Source organism: Ammodytes marinus (assembly GCF_949987685.1).
Source record: "Ammodytes marinus genome assembly, chromosome: 6".
Taxonomy (NCBI): Eukaryota; Metazoa; Chordata; class Actinopteri; order Uranoscopiformes; family Ammodytidae; genus Ammodytes; species Ammodytes marinus.
This window is the reverse complement of record NC_137235.1, coordinates 9,366,775-9,384,298: the sequence shown is the minus strand read 5'-3', so window position 1 is coordinate 9,384,298 and position 17,524 is coordinate 9,366,775. Positions and strand designations below refer to the sequence as shown.

General features: G+C 41.7%; 1 protein-coding gene across 1 annotated transcript in view; it reads right to left on the bottom strand.

Moving 5' to 3' along the window:
* mad1l1 (mitotic arrest deficient 1 like 1) overlaps positions 1–17,524 on the bottom strand; it is a 128,654-nt gene that overhangs the window by 72,568 nt on the left and 38,562 nt on the right. The gene's annotated exons all lie outside the window — the stretch shown is intronic.

Here is a 17,524-nt window from a genome sequence, read left to right as displayed (position 1 = left end):
AGTTAAGAAACGATTTTGGTTTCGTTACAAAAAGAACCAAAACACAACCAGCAGTTGTACGCTATGCGCGTTTTTCTCAAACCAAGAATCCAGAGTTATACCATCAGAGTGGTTTGCAGTTGTTTTTGCCATACCGAGTAGATGATGAGTTAAAACCAGCAGGGTTTGAAACCTTTCAGCAGTTTTCTATGAATGGTCATGTTAGGTTTGGTGATGGGACAACACATTTAGTCAGAGCTGTAGTTGACAGTAACAGGCGCCTGTTTGAAATAGATGCGGAAGAATTGGACAACATCCAAAATAGCATCGATACAGATGAAATGTTAGAAGATGCGTGGTGTGAGTTGTGTCCTGCGCAGGAATTGGAGCGGTTAGAATGCGAAGAGCTCCGTAGTGAATCGCCAAATCACTTGGATGAAGATGTCGGAACTATGCCAGATTTGGCAGTTAGTGCTCAACAGGTTGCTCGTTTAGAAAAGAGGAATAACATCCTGTCCCGCAGCGACGGTTTATCATTAGTTAGGTCTTTGAATGAGACACAGATGTCCATTTTCTATCGGATAAGACAGTGGTGTTTAGACTTGGCAACAGGGAAAAAGCCAGAGCCGTTTCATGTTTTTATTACAGGTGGTGCAGGTACGGGTAAAACTCATTTAATTAAGGCTATTCAGTACGAGGCTATGAGGGTATTGACTCCAGTGTGTCGTCATCCTGATGACATTAGTGTCGTGTTAACAGCTCCAACAGGGATTGCAGCATATAATTTAAATGCAGGAACTATACACAGTACATTTAGCATTGGTATAGATGTAAGTTTACCCTACACCCCACTGGGTGAAGAAAAGCTTAACACTTTGCGTGCTAAACATAGCAGTTTGAAACTATTGATCATTGATGAGATTTCAATGGTAGATCACAGACTGTTGGCTTATATTCATGGTAGGTTGAGACAAATTAAACAGACAGGTGACTTTGCCCCGTTTGGTAACGTTAGTCTGGTTTGCGTCGGTGATTTTTTCCAGTTGCCTCCGGTAAAGGGCAAAGCATTATATGAAGAAAATGTAGGTTTTGATTTGTGGTCGAACCTTTTTAAGGTTGTAGAGCTGAAAACTATTGTTAGGCAGAAAGATGCTGTTTTTGCACAGTTGTTGAATAGGTTAAGAAATCGTTCTAAAGGTAGCCCATTGCTAGAGAGTGATTTAATGACATTGAGACAATGTGAAACAGGTGAGGACAGCTCAGTCTTACACATTTTTCCTACAAACAGACAGGTGAATGAGCATAATGTTCAGCAGCTGGTAAAGATATGCGCTGACAATGTAGAAATCGATGCTCAGGATTATGTTAACAGTAAAAAAACAGGGAAGCTAGAGTTAAAAGTTGGCCATCACAGCAAGACTTACAATACGTCTTTGGTTCAAAAGTTGATTTTGGGAGTAACTGCTCGCGTAATGTTAATTAAAAATGTTGATGTTGCCGATGGCTTAGTAAATGGTGTCTGTGGCACTGTGACACACATAGTTATTCCAACAGGGAAGACATTTCCTCAGGCAGTTTATGTACAGTTTGATGATAAGCTAATCGGTGCCCAGCGTAGAAGACAGTCTCCTTCTGTAGCAGCTAATTTAGCCGACTCTACAGCAATATTGCCAGAAGAAGAAAGGGTTGTTAAAAAAGGTGGGATGCGTAGACAGTTTCCTCTTAAACTTGCATGGGCATGCACTGTTCATAAAGTTCAAGGCATTACAGTAGACAGCGCAGTTGTTTGCCTTGAGAAAATATTTGCTGCAGGACAGGCATATGTAGCGTTAAGTCGTGTTACAAATTTGTCAGGGTTAGTAATTAAAGACTTTGTAGATAAGGCGATTTATTGTAGGACTGGTGTTGAGGATGCAATACAGACAATGCCTCTTTTCTTAACTGAAGATATAGAAAGGCATCCGTTGAACCCGGATACATTTAATGTATTTCTCATGAATGTTCAGGGTTTAACTTCTCATTTGGCAGACGTGACATTGTGTACACAGCACCTTCAGCTAAACTGTATTGCTGTTACAGAAAGTTGGCTACAGGAAGATTCCTCATTGGAAAGTGTAAAGATAGATGGTTATAGCTTTCATAGTTTTCCACGAAGTGTAGCTTACAGTAGCAACAGCCCAGCGCTAATTGCTTTGCAAGGCCAACAACATGGTGGCGTCGGTCTGTATAGTGTAGAGGGACCGTCTGACCATGTTAGTGAAGTCCCACAAGTGGATTTAGAATGTGTAGTTCACCACTGGACCACATATGACATAGTGTTAGCTGTCATTTATCGGCCTCCGTCATATCCGTTGCGGTTATTTAAAGATAACCTTGGTAAGTTACTTGATTGGCTTAATCCAAAAAGTGAAACGGTTGTTGTCATGGGTGATTTCAATGATGACATTTTGAAATCATCAACAATCTGTAAATTCATTACAGACAAGGGTTATGTACAATGTGTTACCCAGGCTACTACAGAGAAGGGAACACTAATTGATCATGTTTATGTTAAAACTGTATCATATGACTTAGAGAGTTATGTGGTACCAACGTACTTTAGCGACCATGAGGGTGTTTCATGTACTTTTAAACGTAGAAGAGTCATTGAGTAAAGCACCGGGACAGGACTGGGGCTAAATGCTGTTGAGGTGCCAAACTGGTTTGCAGGTGTCATAGTAGTTTCAAAATAGTTGTTTATTTAGTTACCAGTTATCGTTAGCGCAGTCATTTCAAGTCCGGGACTATCCCTTTGTCTCGTCGGGCTGTAATAACTGGAAATCAGGCTTTGTAGTATTTTCAAAACGGATTTGCTTTAGTTACCAGTTATCGTTAGCGCAGTCATTTCGGGTCCGGGACTATCCCTTTGTCTCGTCGGGCTGTAATAACTGGAAATCAGGCTTTGTAGTATTTTCAAAACGGATTTGCTTTAGTTACCAGTTATCGTTAGCGCAGTCATTTCGGGTCCGGGACTATCCCTTTGTCTCGTCGGGCTGTAATAACTGGAAATCAGGCTTTGTAGTATTTTCAAAACGGATTTGCTTTAGTTACCAGTTATCGTTAGCGCAGTCATTTCGGGTCCGGGCACTATCCCTTTGTCTCGTCGGGCTGTAATAACTGGAAATCAGGCTTTGTAGTATTTTCAAAACGGATTTGCTTTAGTTACCAGTTATCGTTAGCGCAGTCATTTCGAGGTCCGGGCACTATCCCTTTGTCTCGTTGGGCTGTAATAACTGGAAAACAGGCTTTGTAGTATTTTCAAAACGGATTTGCTTTAGGTACCAGTTATCGTTAGCGCAGTCATTTCGAGGTCCGGGCACTATCCCTTTGTCTCGTTGGGCTGTAATAACTGGAAACCTTTTACAGGTCAACAGGTTTGTATATCTATATTTTGAAGTGTTTATAATGAATATATGTATGATTTTGATGTCAGGTTTGTATAAATTGATATGAAAATGTTGATTGTTTACATGTATGTCATTAAGTTGATAGTTTCAATGTATCTTATTTTAACGTTGCTTCTTCCCCAGAGTTGTTTTTTGTGCTTTTTTCCCTGATAGGTTAGCTTGGTTGGAAATGTTCCTGTGGAATATTGCTGCTGCTGCCAGGCCCACTTAAGTATTTTTGTTATAAGTACTCATAATACTTTTTGGAAAAAATCATACTGTTATTGTTTTTGTTGTTGTTTTTATTATGTCCCTAAAGGCCATGCTGTATTGGAGGAGATGCTGTGTATGTCTTATTGTCTTGTCTTGTCTTGTGCTTTTAATTTTTCAATGTTTGTCCCGTCTGTCTTATATGTTCCCTCTCGTGGCTTGCACCTTGTCGTTGGTGATTGGGCTTATTACTAAGACAAGCCTTTCTGAATGTTTTCTGTCACTGCTGTAACTTGTCTTCTTTTTTTCTCTCCTTGAGGACAGTAACAATGCCTTAGCCAATAAGACTGACATACCCACACACCTCATCCCCTGGTGTGATCTGTCAGAGTGGACCTTCCTTTTGGGAATCAGCCTGTCGTCTGCTAATCAGTGCAGGTAAAACTTTGTTACATTAGCGTGTCTGTGTCACTCTTTCGCCTCTATACACCTGTGTTATTGCTGCTCTGTCTGTCTTTTTCCCAGTTTTTTTTACAAAACCTCTCACACTTACTCGCTCTCTCTTTCTCTCTCTCTCTCCCTCTCATACACTCACTCACTCACTCACTCACTCAAACAAAAAACAACTTGCCTACTAGTATTTATATGGTAATGTATGCTCTGTCTTGGTAATTGTCTCCTTGTAATAGGTGATTGCTAAAGATACAACAGTACACCCATCATTTGGAGCTCCTGGTTGTAATGGTGATTACTGGTTTGAAATCTGCTCCATTTTCTACAGGTAACAAGTCTTATCCTTTAGTTTTTCCCTCCTATTCTTGTCTGTCTCAGTCTTTCAGTCTGCATTTATATACATTTTGACCTTATCTAATTGTTTGTCTTTATCCATCCTCTCTGTTTTACTCAGGTTATTCTGGATTATGTACCAGAGTCCCCATCCCCTGGTGTGATCTGTCAGAGTGGACCTTACTTTTGGGAAACAACCTGTCGTCTGCTAATCAGTGCAGGTAAAACTTTGTTACATTAGCGTGTCTGTGTCACTCTTTCGCCTCTATACACCTGTGTAATTGCTGCTCTGTCTGTCTTTTTCCCAGGTCTCCTTACTGAGAAGAAGTTGGTGTGTCTCGAACTCAACCTTTGGAAGCTTCTAGAGACATCTTAACATCAGCCTGCATCCACATACACATGTACTATGTCATTTCAATATGTATAAAAAATTTTAAATCACTGAAATAAAACGTCCATTTCACATCAGTCCTGGAAGATGCATGACTTCTCTGCTGCTCCTGAGGTTTCTTAGCCCTTTTTCCCCCGTTTAAAGGGTTTTTGTGGTAGTTTTTTCAAATTGAGTCATAACAGCAGAGGGATGTTCATGTTTTTAAAATAAGAACCACCTTAGTAGTGTCGGTTTTAATGTAAGCTGAATCATATCTTCCTTTACATGATTTTATTTTTTCATTGGATTTTATTATAATTTAAGGTCATTTATTCAGTCTTTTCATCAGTCTTTTATATTCTAATAGTTTTTTAGTAGTGTATTTTTAATTTTATTTATTCATTAAAAGTTCATCAAAGTCTTTGGGATAGAATTTCTTTACTTCCTGTTTTTATAGAGTATAACATATTGATTATTATTCAGTCATTGTTTATGGAGTTGTAATGTATAAGCTGTGGAAATAAATGTTACATGACGTAATGACTTTACTTATATGACTGCTGAGTTTTAATTTGAATATTTCTTCACTTCCTGTTTTATTGAATATAACATATTGATTATTATTCAGTCATTGTTTATAGAGTTGTACTGTATAAGCTGTGGAAATAAATGTTACATGACGTAATGACTTTACTTATATGACTGCTGAGTTTTAATTTGAAATAGTACACGTGAATAGTCCATTGATAAACTTGAATACATTGGGTTTAATTGTAAAAATGTATGTGTAGTATAGGTATGACAAATGTATCCTGTCTTTAATAAATAAATCTTTTTTCTGACTAAGTTCAAGGTAGATTTTGTGAATCTGGAATGGAAAGCACCTGTTAAGCACTTGAACATTTATTGTTAGCAACTATAGCAAATTCCCATTAGTCAGGCACAAAATAAGAGTTGCATGTGCGTGTTCATTTAGGCAGCTTATAATAATTCCTTTTCTAAGACCTTCACTCCTCGAAGATTTCCTCTCCCACTTCTCTGGATTGTTGGCTGAGAATCGTCATCTGATGGAGATCACCTAAGCTTGTTGGCTATAAAAGCTCCACATTGCATCTTGTTTGTGTGATTTTTCCTTCTTCAAACCAACACAGGATACACCCATGAATTTTGACCGTAGCAATTCACCGACTACATAGTGGTCAGGCCTGGGCTCTTGCCAGGCGGGCGAAGTTTGGAGCGCGTGGGACAGCGCAGAGCGAAACTAGAAATTCCCGCGGAGATATTGAAAGTACAAGCCCCCCTTCTACATCGGGGAAGAAAAAAAATCACGGCTGACCCCTGTGGTCCGAGAGACTTTACCGTAGAGCAACATGAGCTGTGCATGTCTGACAAATGATAAGTCAATCAGAGTCAGGGGGAAAGGGGCGTGGCCTGACAAACATAGCATCGGTGAATGACGTCTTTCTTTTGTAGCGCCCCCTACGGGTTAACCTCGACAAGCTTAGAGGGACACGCTACCACATGTCTTTTGCACGTATCCTGCAAGTTTCATGATGATAGGACCTACGGTCAATGAGTTATGGCCAACGTGTTATTAAGCCCCGCCCCTGCGTAAACGTTTTAGTCAATGGCGGCCATGTTTTTGAACCTATCCTACTAATATTTTTCAGAGACGTGTGTCATAGTCCCCCGGGGCTTCGTGAGACATTTGGTGTTGATAGAGTAACACTTGAAAAAGTTGTGGATAGAACCCTTTTTTTCAGTTTATGCTAATTAGCCGAAAATAGTTCCAGGTTGACTCTTATGGTCCAAGAGGCTTTTTTGTAGAGCACCCTAAAATACACCAGTGTGAGAAATTTCAAGTCAATCGGACTTACGGTGTGCGGGGCGCGGCCTCTCAAACTTTCTTCAGTCAGGGCTTGACAGCGCCCCCAAGCGGAAATTACAAAAAAATTCCTTTGAGCGAAATCGTAGAGCACCATGAGCTGTACATGTGCAATCAATTTCAAGTCAATCGGAGTCGGGTGACTTTTGTGGCGCCCCCTATGGGTTAATCGCGATAAGCTTCGAGGGACATGCTAACACATGACTTCTGCACATACCCAGCAAGTTTGATGATGATAGGACCTATGGTTAAGGAGTTATGGCCAATTTGTGGATAGGCCCTGCCCCTGTGGCGCCCCCTATGGGTTAATCGCGATAAGCTTCAAGATACATGCTACCACATGACTTCTGCACATACCCAGCAAGTTTGATGATGATAGGACCTACGGTTAAGGAGTTATGGCCAATTTGTGGATAGGCGGCGCCCCCTATGGGTTGGTCGCGATAAGCTTCGAGGGACATGCTACCACATGACTTCTGCACATACCCAGCAAGTTTGATGATGATAGGACCTACGGTTAAGGAGTTATGGCCAATTTGTGGATAGCCCCGCCCCTGTGGCGCCCCCTATGGGTTAATCGCGATAAGCTTCGAGATACATGCTACCACATGACTTCTGCACATACCCAGCAAGTTTGATGATGATTGGACCTATGGTTAAGGAGTTATGGCCAACGTGTTATTAAGCCCCGCCCCTGTGGCGCCCCCTATGGGTTCATCGCGATAAGCTTCGAGATACATGCTACCACATGACTTCTGCACATACCCAGCAAGTTTGATGATGATAGGACCTACGGTTAAGGAGTTATGGCCAATTTGTGGATAGGCGGCGCCCCCTATGGGTTGGTCGCGATAAGCTTCGAGGGACATGCTACCACATGACTTCTGCACATACCCAGCAAGTTTGATGATGATAGGACCTACGGTTAAGGAGTTATGGCCAATTTGTGGATAGCCCCGCCCCTGTGGCGCCCCCTATGGGTTAATCGCGATAAGCTTCGAGATACATGCTACCACATGACTTCTGCACATACCCAGCAAGTTTGATGATGATTGGACCTATGGTTAAGGAGTTATGGCCAACGTGTTATTAAGCCCCGCCCCTGTGGCGCCCCCTATGGGTTCATCGCGATAAGCTTAGAGGGACATGCTACCACATGACTTCTGCGCATACCCAGCAAGTTTGATGATGATAGGACCTATGGTTAAGGAGTTATGGCCAACGTGTTATTAAGCCCCGCCCCTATTCACATATTTCACATTTAAAGACTTCCTGTTGATTTTGGGGCGGAGCTTCAAGAGGCTTTTTTGTGGGGCCTGCAGAGATACATTTGGGTTATTAATTTGGTGCAGCTAGGTATAACACAGCCTGAGTTATGATGAATTAAAGTGTCATGAGGTGCGTATTTACGCGACCTTTGACCCCAAAAAGATCCCTGGTTCCGGGCTAACTTCCTGATCTTTTCGCAATTCCTTATCGGGCAAGGGTCTTTTGTATTTGAGAAGTGGTTTGACGTCGCTGGCATAAAAACTCTAGGACTAGTTCGTCGAAATGCGAAAAGATGTAAAGTGGCGGTTTTAGGCACTAAATCCAACATGGCCGACTTCCTGTTGATTTTGGCTAATGACATATAAATTGCATTTATGTGCGCCTTGGGCCATTACATGTTGTCCTGTAATTTCAGGCATCTAGCCCAATTTTTGAGCATGCATTTGCTGAAAAACTGTTTTTGGCCATAGGGGGCGCAATTTTAGAGATCAAATCCTGAACCACTGATACATTAAAATTTTTTGCAGGTCTGATGGGTACGCCACATATTTTCAACTTATGCATGATGGGAAGGTGGTCAAAAGTCACAACGTTTCGGCGGAATAAAAAAAATAATAATAATAAGAATAAGAATAATAATCGTACCGATTACAATAGGGCTTTCGCACATGTCTGTGCTCGGGCCCTAATTAAAACTGCAAGCAGTGATGACCGGGCCCTCGCCCACACATGCTGCAAGCCGGAAGCGCGGAATTGTCGGCGACGCGCTCGCCTTCTGCACATACCCAGCAAGTTTGATGATGATAGGACCTACGGTTAAGGAGTTATGGCCAATTTGTGGATAGGCAGCGCCCCCTATGGGTTGGTCGCGATAAGCTTCGAGGGACATGCTACCACATGACTTCTGCACATACCCAGCAAGTTTGATGATGATAGGACCTACGGTTAAGGAGTTATGGCCAATTTGTGGATAGGCGGCGCCCCCTATGGGTTCGTCACGATAAGCTACGAGGGACATGCTACCACATGACTTCTGCACATACCCAGCAAGTTTGATGATGATAGGACCTACGGTTAAGGAGTTATGGCCAATTTGTGGATAGCCCCGCCCCTGTGGCGCCCCCTATGGGTTAATCGCGATAAGCTTCGAGATACATGCTACCACATGACTTCTGCACATACCCAGCAAGTTTGATGATGATAGGACCTACGGTTAAGGAGTTATGGCCAATTTGTGGATAGGCGGCGCCCCCTATGGGTTGGTCGCGATAAGCTTCGAGGGACATGTTACCACATGACTTCTGCACATACCCAGCAAGTTTGATGATGATAGGACCTACGGTTAAGGAGTTATGGCCAATTTGTGGATAGGCGGCGCCCCCTATGGGTTCGTCGCGATAAGCTTCGAGGGACATGCTATCACATGACTTCTGCACATACCCAGCAAGTTTGATGATGATAGGACCTACGGTTAAGGAGTTATGGCCAATTTGTGGATAGCCCCGCCCCTGTGGCGCCCCCTATGGGTTAATCGCGATAAGCTTCGAGATACATGCTACCACATGACATCTGCACATACCCAGCAAGTTTGATGATGATTGGACCTATGGTTAAGGAGTTATGGCCAACGTGTTATTAAGCCCCGCCCCTGTGGCGCCCCCTATGGGTTCATCGCGATAAGCTTCGAGGGAAATGCTACCACATGACTTCTGCACATACCCAGCAAGTTTGATGATGATAGGACCTACGGTTAAGGAGTTATGGCCAATTTGTGGATAGGCGGCGCCCCCTATGGGTTGGTCGCGATAAGCTTCGAGGGACATGCTACCACATGACTTCTGCACATACCCAGCAAGTTTGATGATGATAGGACCTACGGTTAAGGAGTTATGGCCAATTTGTGGATAGGCGGCGCCCCCTATGGGTTGGTCGCGATAAGCTTCGAGGGACATGCTACCACATGACTTCTGCACATACCCAGCAAGTTTGATGATGATAGGACCTACGGTTAAGGAGTTATGTTCAATTTGTGGATAGGCGGCGCCCCCTATGGGTTGGTCGCGATAAGCTTCGAGGGACATGCTACCACATGACTTCTGCACATACCCAGCAAGTTTGATGATGATAGGACCTACGGTTAAGGAGTTATGGCCAATTTGTGGATAGGCGGCGCCCCCTATGGGTTCGTCGCGATAAGCTTCGAGGGACATGCTACCACATGATTTCTGCACATACCCAGCAAGTTTGATGATGATAGGACCTACGGTTAAGGAGTTATGGCCAATTTGTGGATAGCCCCGCCCCTGTGGCGCCCCCTATGGGTTAATCGCGATAAGCTTCGAGATACATGCTACCACATGACTTCTGCACATACCCAGCAAGTTTGATGATGATTGGACCTATGGTTAAGGAGTTATGGCCAACGTGTTATTAAGCCCCGCCCCTGTGGCGCCCCCTATGGGTTCATCGCGATAAGCTTAGAAGGACATGCTACCACATGACTTCTGCGCATACCCAGCAAGTTTGATGATGATAGGACCTATGGTTAAGGAGTTATGGCCAACGTGTTATTAAGCCCCGCCCCTATTCACATATTTCACATTTAAAGACTTCCTGTTGATTTTGGGGCGGGGCTTCAAGAGGCTTTTTTGTGGGGCCTGCAAAGATACATTTGGGGTTGTAATTTGGTGCAGCTAGGTATAACACAGCCTGAGCTATGATGAATTGAAGTTTCATGAGGTGCGTATTTACGCGACACTTTGACCCCCAATAGATCCCTGGTACTGTTCTAACTTCCTGATCTTTTCGCAATTCCTTATCGGGCAAGGGTCTTTTGTATTTGAGAAGTGGTTTGACGTCCCTGGCGTCAAAACTCTAGGACCAGTTCGTCGAAATGCGAAAAGATGGTTTTGGCGGTTTTTGGCACTACATCCAACATGGCCGACTTCCTGTTGATTTTGGCCAATGACATACAATTGCATTTATGTGCGCCTTGGGCCATTACATGTTGTCCGATCATTTCAGGCTTCTAGCCCAATTTTTGAGCATGCATTTCCTGAAAAACTGTTTTTGGCCATAGGGGGCGCAATTTTTGAGATCAAATCCTGAACCACTGATACATTAAAATTTTTTGCAGGTCTGATGGGTCCGCTAACTTTTTCAACTAATGCATGACGAGAAGGGGGTCAAAAGTGACTTTGTTTCGGCGGAATAAGAAGAAAAAAAAGAAGAAGAATAAAAATCGTACCGATTACAATAGGGCTTTCGCACATGTCTGTGCTCGGGCCCTAATAATAATAATAATCGTACCGATTACAATAGGGCTTTCGCACATGTCTGTGCTCGGGCCCTAATAATAGGGAATAATAATAATCACGGCGATTACAATAGGGCTTTCGCACATGTCTGTGCTCGGGCCCTAATAATAAAAAGAATAAAAATCCTAGCGGTTTCAATAGGGCTTCGCACCACTCGGTGCTCGGGCCCTAATAAAAATCCTAGCGGTTTCAATAGGGCTTCGCACCACTCGGTGCTCGGGCCCTAATAATCGTACCGATTACAATAGGGCTTTCGCACATGTCTGTGCTCGGGCCCTAATTACTTTGGTTTATGCAAGACATAAACCTGTCTATCTCAGGTTTACTGTGACTTTATCATCCGGGAACTTTCCGCTTTATTACACTTGGTGAGGCTACTATCATTGATCAGGGCTATTAAAAGTTCCTCTGGCTCATTAGAACAGTTTGGGGCTGTGGAAATCCATTGTGTAGCTCCACCATGTAATCCATGAGGCAGTTTAGGGCGAAAATGAGTCACGTGTATATTGAAAGCTCAATATGAAAGAGTGCAATTTCCAAATTGCGAAAAACCACAATTTTAATTATAACTTACATTATGAGCAATGTTTGAATGAGATTACATTAGCGGGAGCATACTAATTAGACAACAGCTAATAGCATCATTTTGTCCAGACCACAGACTTTACGTTTAATAGCTACAGCATTTATGGAGACAATTTTCATTTTAGTCTGCAAAGTTGAAGATCACAGACTAAACATTGTAAACAGTTTATTAAACTGTAATTGTCATTTTTGCCAGCTGACTGGTTTGTTTAAAAACAATCATGCAAGGACATTAACTACCGACAAAAAGCAACTGAATTACTTTATATGATTATAGCATATGACAAAACCGCCCTTAGCAGCTAAAATAACCAGATTGTATCATTTGAACCTTTGCAGACGTAACCACAGCGTGTTGCAATGTATCTATCAGTGTATTACTATGAGGCGTCATAGGTGAGTAGCCTCAACATTGAAATGGTTGTTCTTGTTGCTAGTGTGATAGAGGTGTTGATTGTACTTGCTGTTGTGATCATATCTGCTTTCCAAAGACACATCGCCTAGAATTTAAACTCAAAGTGCTGATGAGATAATGCGACCGACTGGGTTATGTCAGTACAACAGAGTTATAATAACAACATGAATGTTTGAACCGTTGTGAGATAGTGACAGAGCTGGAGCCGCTCAAATATCTGTGACCTCAGGTGGACCTATTATATGTGTGTATCAAGTTACCATGGAGACAGAAGACATATGTTCCGAGCATCGACCAGAGGAGCTAGTGACGCCAAGAAGAGCACGCACATGCACACACACACACACACACACACACACACACACACACACACACACACAACACACACGCACACCCTGAGGGCAAACAGGACAGGAAGCTGTCAGGAGAAATCAGAGTCAACATTCTCTTCTTTCTCTGGGATTTCAACTCCAATATTTAAGTGTACAGTCACACTCACTGAAAATGCATTCAATTTATTCACTCTTGTATTCCCATCAGCCTTTGTGTTTACTGGTTATTAGTGCTTTGCCCGTGTTAATCATCATAGCCATCAGCAATAATTCACTGAGTGTTTTGTTTCAGTCAAAGGCAAGTCTTCTCTCTTTTCCCATACACCCACTCATCCATCCTTTTTAGTTTTACATTCATTTCACTGCTGTCAACTTTGTCTTACACACATGAACAAGATGGAGAACATTTTAGAATAAAATAATCAGCTCACGGTAGGAGTGCATACTGGATCCTACTGTTATGTCAGTAATAACACAAGACCCTCTTTGCTCAGGGAAAGATTTAAGACAAAAGATGCAGTGAACAACAATCCACTAAAAATGGCCGAGCAACATCTTTTGAGAAAGATTTTTTTTCATAAGTGCATTGATCTTTAGTCTGCATCATGATCTTCTTTGATCAGACTCAGCTAAAAATAGGTATAGTACATCTACAGCAAGTGCTGCTGTTAGTTTCCTCATTCATCCAACATACATATTTTTCTTAATTAAGGGTTTTTTAGCTGAATGTCTCTTAGCTCAGAGGCCAAGTATTATACAGAATAATTTTTAAGTTATGATTCAATTAGATTTTTGAATGGTTATGCACTATATAAACGATAAGATAGTGGCTTTTTGAACAATCTCTTTTAAAAAGGACACAATGCATTAATGAATCTGCAAATATATTTGATAATAAATTATTATAAATAATTATTAAATCAAAAGTTCATGTCTGTGTATGTTTGCAAATGTATAGTGAGATTATTTTGAAAGAAAATGTTTATTATGTAATTGGTTGGATCTTTATAAATGTTGTACCTGTTGTTACTAATTGGATACAAATGTGCACACGTGTCACTGGCTGCACAGTTGTTATGGCATGCAATCATTTGAGAGTAACATTAAATAAGAAAATTAAAATCTAAGCACAAACAGGATTATAGGATGGCTCTCTCTAACTGGCCGTATTGATATTTGTACACCCTACTGTCTGCTTTCAATACTGTCGTTGTGGACAATGAATGTGCTCTAACTGCCTTTACCCATAAAATGAGTTCCCTCATTCTACTTTACTGTCTAATCAATAAAATAAAATAAATACTTAAGAAAATACAAAACCTTCATCGGTCCCTATCATTTTAAGCAGCTGCCACCCTGTCTGGTACAAATAACACTCTAACGCTCTGGTGGCATTGAATCTGATTGGTCAAAAAAGAGAGAGGCAAAGATAAGGCTTATCGCTGGGTGACAAAGTGTGACACCAGAAATGTTTCTGGCCACTGGCCCAGCTGGGGCCCACCGCACCGACTCCAGTCTGATCGGCCTTGTAGCCTCCAGCAACCCTCACAGTGGAGCTGTGCTTTAGAGTTATTTTAAAATTAAAATATAACAGACTAATGACTACACCATTCAAGCAGAGATGGCTTTCGCTCCGTCTTACACACACATGCACACACTCTCATAGGCAAACACACTTTTGTGTGGCGTTAATCATTCCCAAGTGGCTGATAAAGCAGAGGCAGGTCATTAAGACTCGATAGTGTTCATAAACTGTTCTTTATTAACTGTCCTCTTCCGTTTCCCCACTCTAACACAAAAAAACAAAGATACAAATTATTTGGCTATTTCCAAAAGTGGCTTTTTCATTGGATGTTTTAAACGTTCTGCTCTGTCTATGCATCATGTACCTTCCACCATTCCTCCATACATGCCTTCCTTCCCCTCCATCTCTCTCTGGTGAGAGGGTTGACAGATAATTGGGAGTATGTTTTAATGAGCTGGCCCTGAGATACTATCTTCTCCTTTCATTAGGAAGGCAAGACAGGGGAGTGAGTGTCAAGGAAGTGAGAGACAGTAAGGAAAGTACAGTAGAGAAAGGGAAAAGTCAAATGGTCGGTAGAGAACATCTAGAAGTTTTAAGTCACTGCTGTGGAGAGAACAGCTCTGTGTGTGTCTGTGTGTGTGTGTGTGTGTGTTCATTTGGTAATGAGCTAATCAATAGCAGAGGTGTGTTAGCCCAGCAGCGAGTCTGCTTTGGGAGATTACTTAGAGACGCACTACTTGTAAGACTTGTTCGTCTAATGTGACTCTTGCTTTCTAAACCGCTCAGACTCAACTGAAGTTGCTAAACTAAAGTTTCCCCGGGAATAAATTAGGACAACGCAAACATCACGGATCAATTAATCAAGTCTTTATCTGACAAATGCACAGCTTCATTTGAGCTAGGACGTGTCATAAACTCAAATGAAATACAGGCACTGTTTTTTTGGAAAATTCAATAAAAGAATAAATCTTGTTATTGTATAGGTCTGCCAGCATTTGATAATTAGTATTACTGGGGGTGTAAAAAAAACTGCTAGGAAAGGTTCTATCCTGTAAAGTAACACTGACTTTTTAAGACGTCATCTTCATGCTAATCTTTAAATCAGCAAATGTGGATGTTGTAAAAAGCAAGCAATGTTTTCCCCCATGAATCAAATAACTGTGTCACTCACACAGCTCTGGTGTTTTTCTTGCTGATTATCAGAGCCTCATAAATACCTAATCACCGATGCTAATCAGCCCTCTTACCTCAGGGTGAGCTTAAAATATACCTTACACACATGCTCAAGTTAGTCTAAAACACACCATCGCTTTTGTCATGCTTTGCCGATCAAAATAATTCTGCCATCACAGCCATTCTCACATAATGCATTAATCCATTGATAATTGATGAAAGGTATTTCTTCACATAAATAAACTATGACTAAGCAGATTTTGCACCCTGCTGGTTCTTGTTTGCAACACTATGAAAAGCACCACACAGTCATCGAAAATTCAAAACATTTTATGGTGAATGCTGTGGAGTTGCAAACCTGGATTAACCAGCAGATACAATGAAATAAATACAAGTTATTTGGAGAGGAATGACAATCCATACGTGCACCAAATTATCGTTTTAAGACGCATATAGTGATAACATGAAATTATTATGCAGGTCAGCTGGCTATGTTAGCTCCAGTTGTACTTTGAGATTAGACCTAACAGAAAATCAGTCATTTACGGAGGTATTTGGTCATGATTTAAAGTGTCGATAACAGGAATATATGGTTGTACATTTAGATGTTATCAATGGCGTAGTCTTGGGTGATGTGATTAAGGCAGTACATGTTGTCCTTGTTTATCATAGGTCATACTGTTTCTCTTCATGTTGTAATGTGTTATATTCACTGCAAAAATCTAGTATTTTAAGTGTTTGACGGCTTTGATCTGTTAGCGGTGCTAGATGAATAGTCAGGGGATCATCATTAGGCATTAGGCATAACCCCTATGAGGATCATTAATGTCTGCACCACATTTCCTGCCTATCCATCCAACAGTGTTTGAAACACAGACCGACGCTTCAACCAACATTCTCTTAATCTTTGGCATAAATTCACTTAAACTGTCATCACTGAAGTTTTTTTTTCAAAATTGTATTTCCCAACCAAAAACCCCAATTAGCAGTTGATTATTCTGATGGTTTTCTCCAGATGAAAAGGGAGAAAAAGTTGCTGAAATGACAACGTCTGAGCCAAGTTAATGACAAAGATTGGTTAAACAAAACAATCCTACAGTCATATTTGCCACCCTCATTGTGTTGAGACACACTCAAGAGTCTGAAAGAGAGACTGAAAAACATCTCAGTTGACAATTTTAATCAAAACATTTCAATTACCATATTATAGCAATGTCAAAGAGCTGAAAAGTTAACATTAATAACACATAATGAATGCGTAAGAAAAAAGATAGAGGGAACGTGACAGTTGCAGGTTAAACAGCTTATACCACAGGAGGGGGATTTAGGTGCCTCTGCTAGAGGGGGATATTAGAAGGATTATCTGGCAACCCTGTTGCTGAGGTGAATAACATTAAAATCCTATTTGTAAAGATGTCTATGCTTCCTGTCCAAAATCCCTAATTTCTCTCTGCTTACTCCTGCCTCATCCTACAATTAGCCCACTCTATATTCTCGTAACGGAGATTACACACACACACGCACACGAAAAGCGCATGTTATGTATACTTCATTAAATTTTAATTGCATATGGATGTTGCTTAATATGTGTTAGTGTGCATGTGCACACCGTTAAGGTCAGTGTCATATTTCATTAGTAGCACAGGCCTCTGTGCTCCCATAGGCCACCATGCATGTACCAAACACACTCCGCCAGTGGAGAACAACCTGAATATTAATACAAGAGGTGTGAGTATCTGCGTATGTGTGTGTGTGTGTGTGTGTGTGCGTGTGCATGTGTTCTATGGACGCAATCTGAGGTTGATAAATATTGACAGTAAATTATCTCTCCTGGCAGGGTCGCAGGTGGGTTCGACAGAGCAGATTGGACACACCAGCATGAGAGAAAGATACATGCCCGCTTACCTCCCCCACCCACTCACCTCCTTTCCTTTTCTTATCTCCACTAGCATTCAAGTGAGTCCTTGAGCAAGGCAGTAATGACCAGTCACAATGGTCTTACACTTGAGCAAAAAAATTACCCTGCCAAGATAATAACGCTGCCTTCTACCTTGCCAGTATGGATTCTCCATGGTCTCTGTTCTTGCTAGAGGCCCCGTATCATAACACAACACAGCCTGTGATTAGCTACGGCTTCACTCGGATCAGAGTGAGAGAGAGAGAGGAGAGGGAGAGATAAGGAACACGAGAGTGATAAAGAAAGGAGAAGTGTAGCAGAGTAGGATGGAGAGAGGAGCGAATGGGAATGAAGGA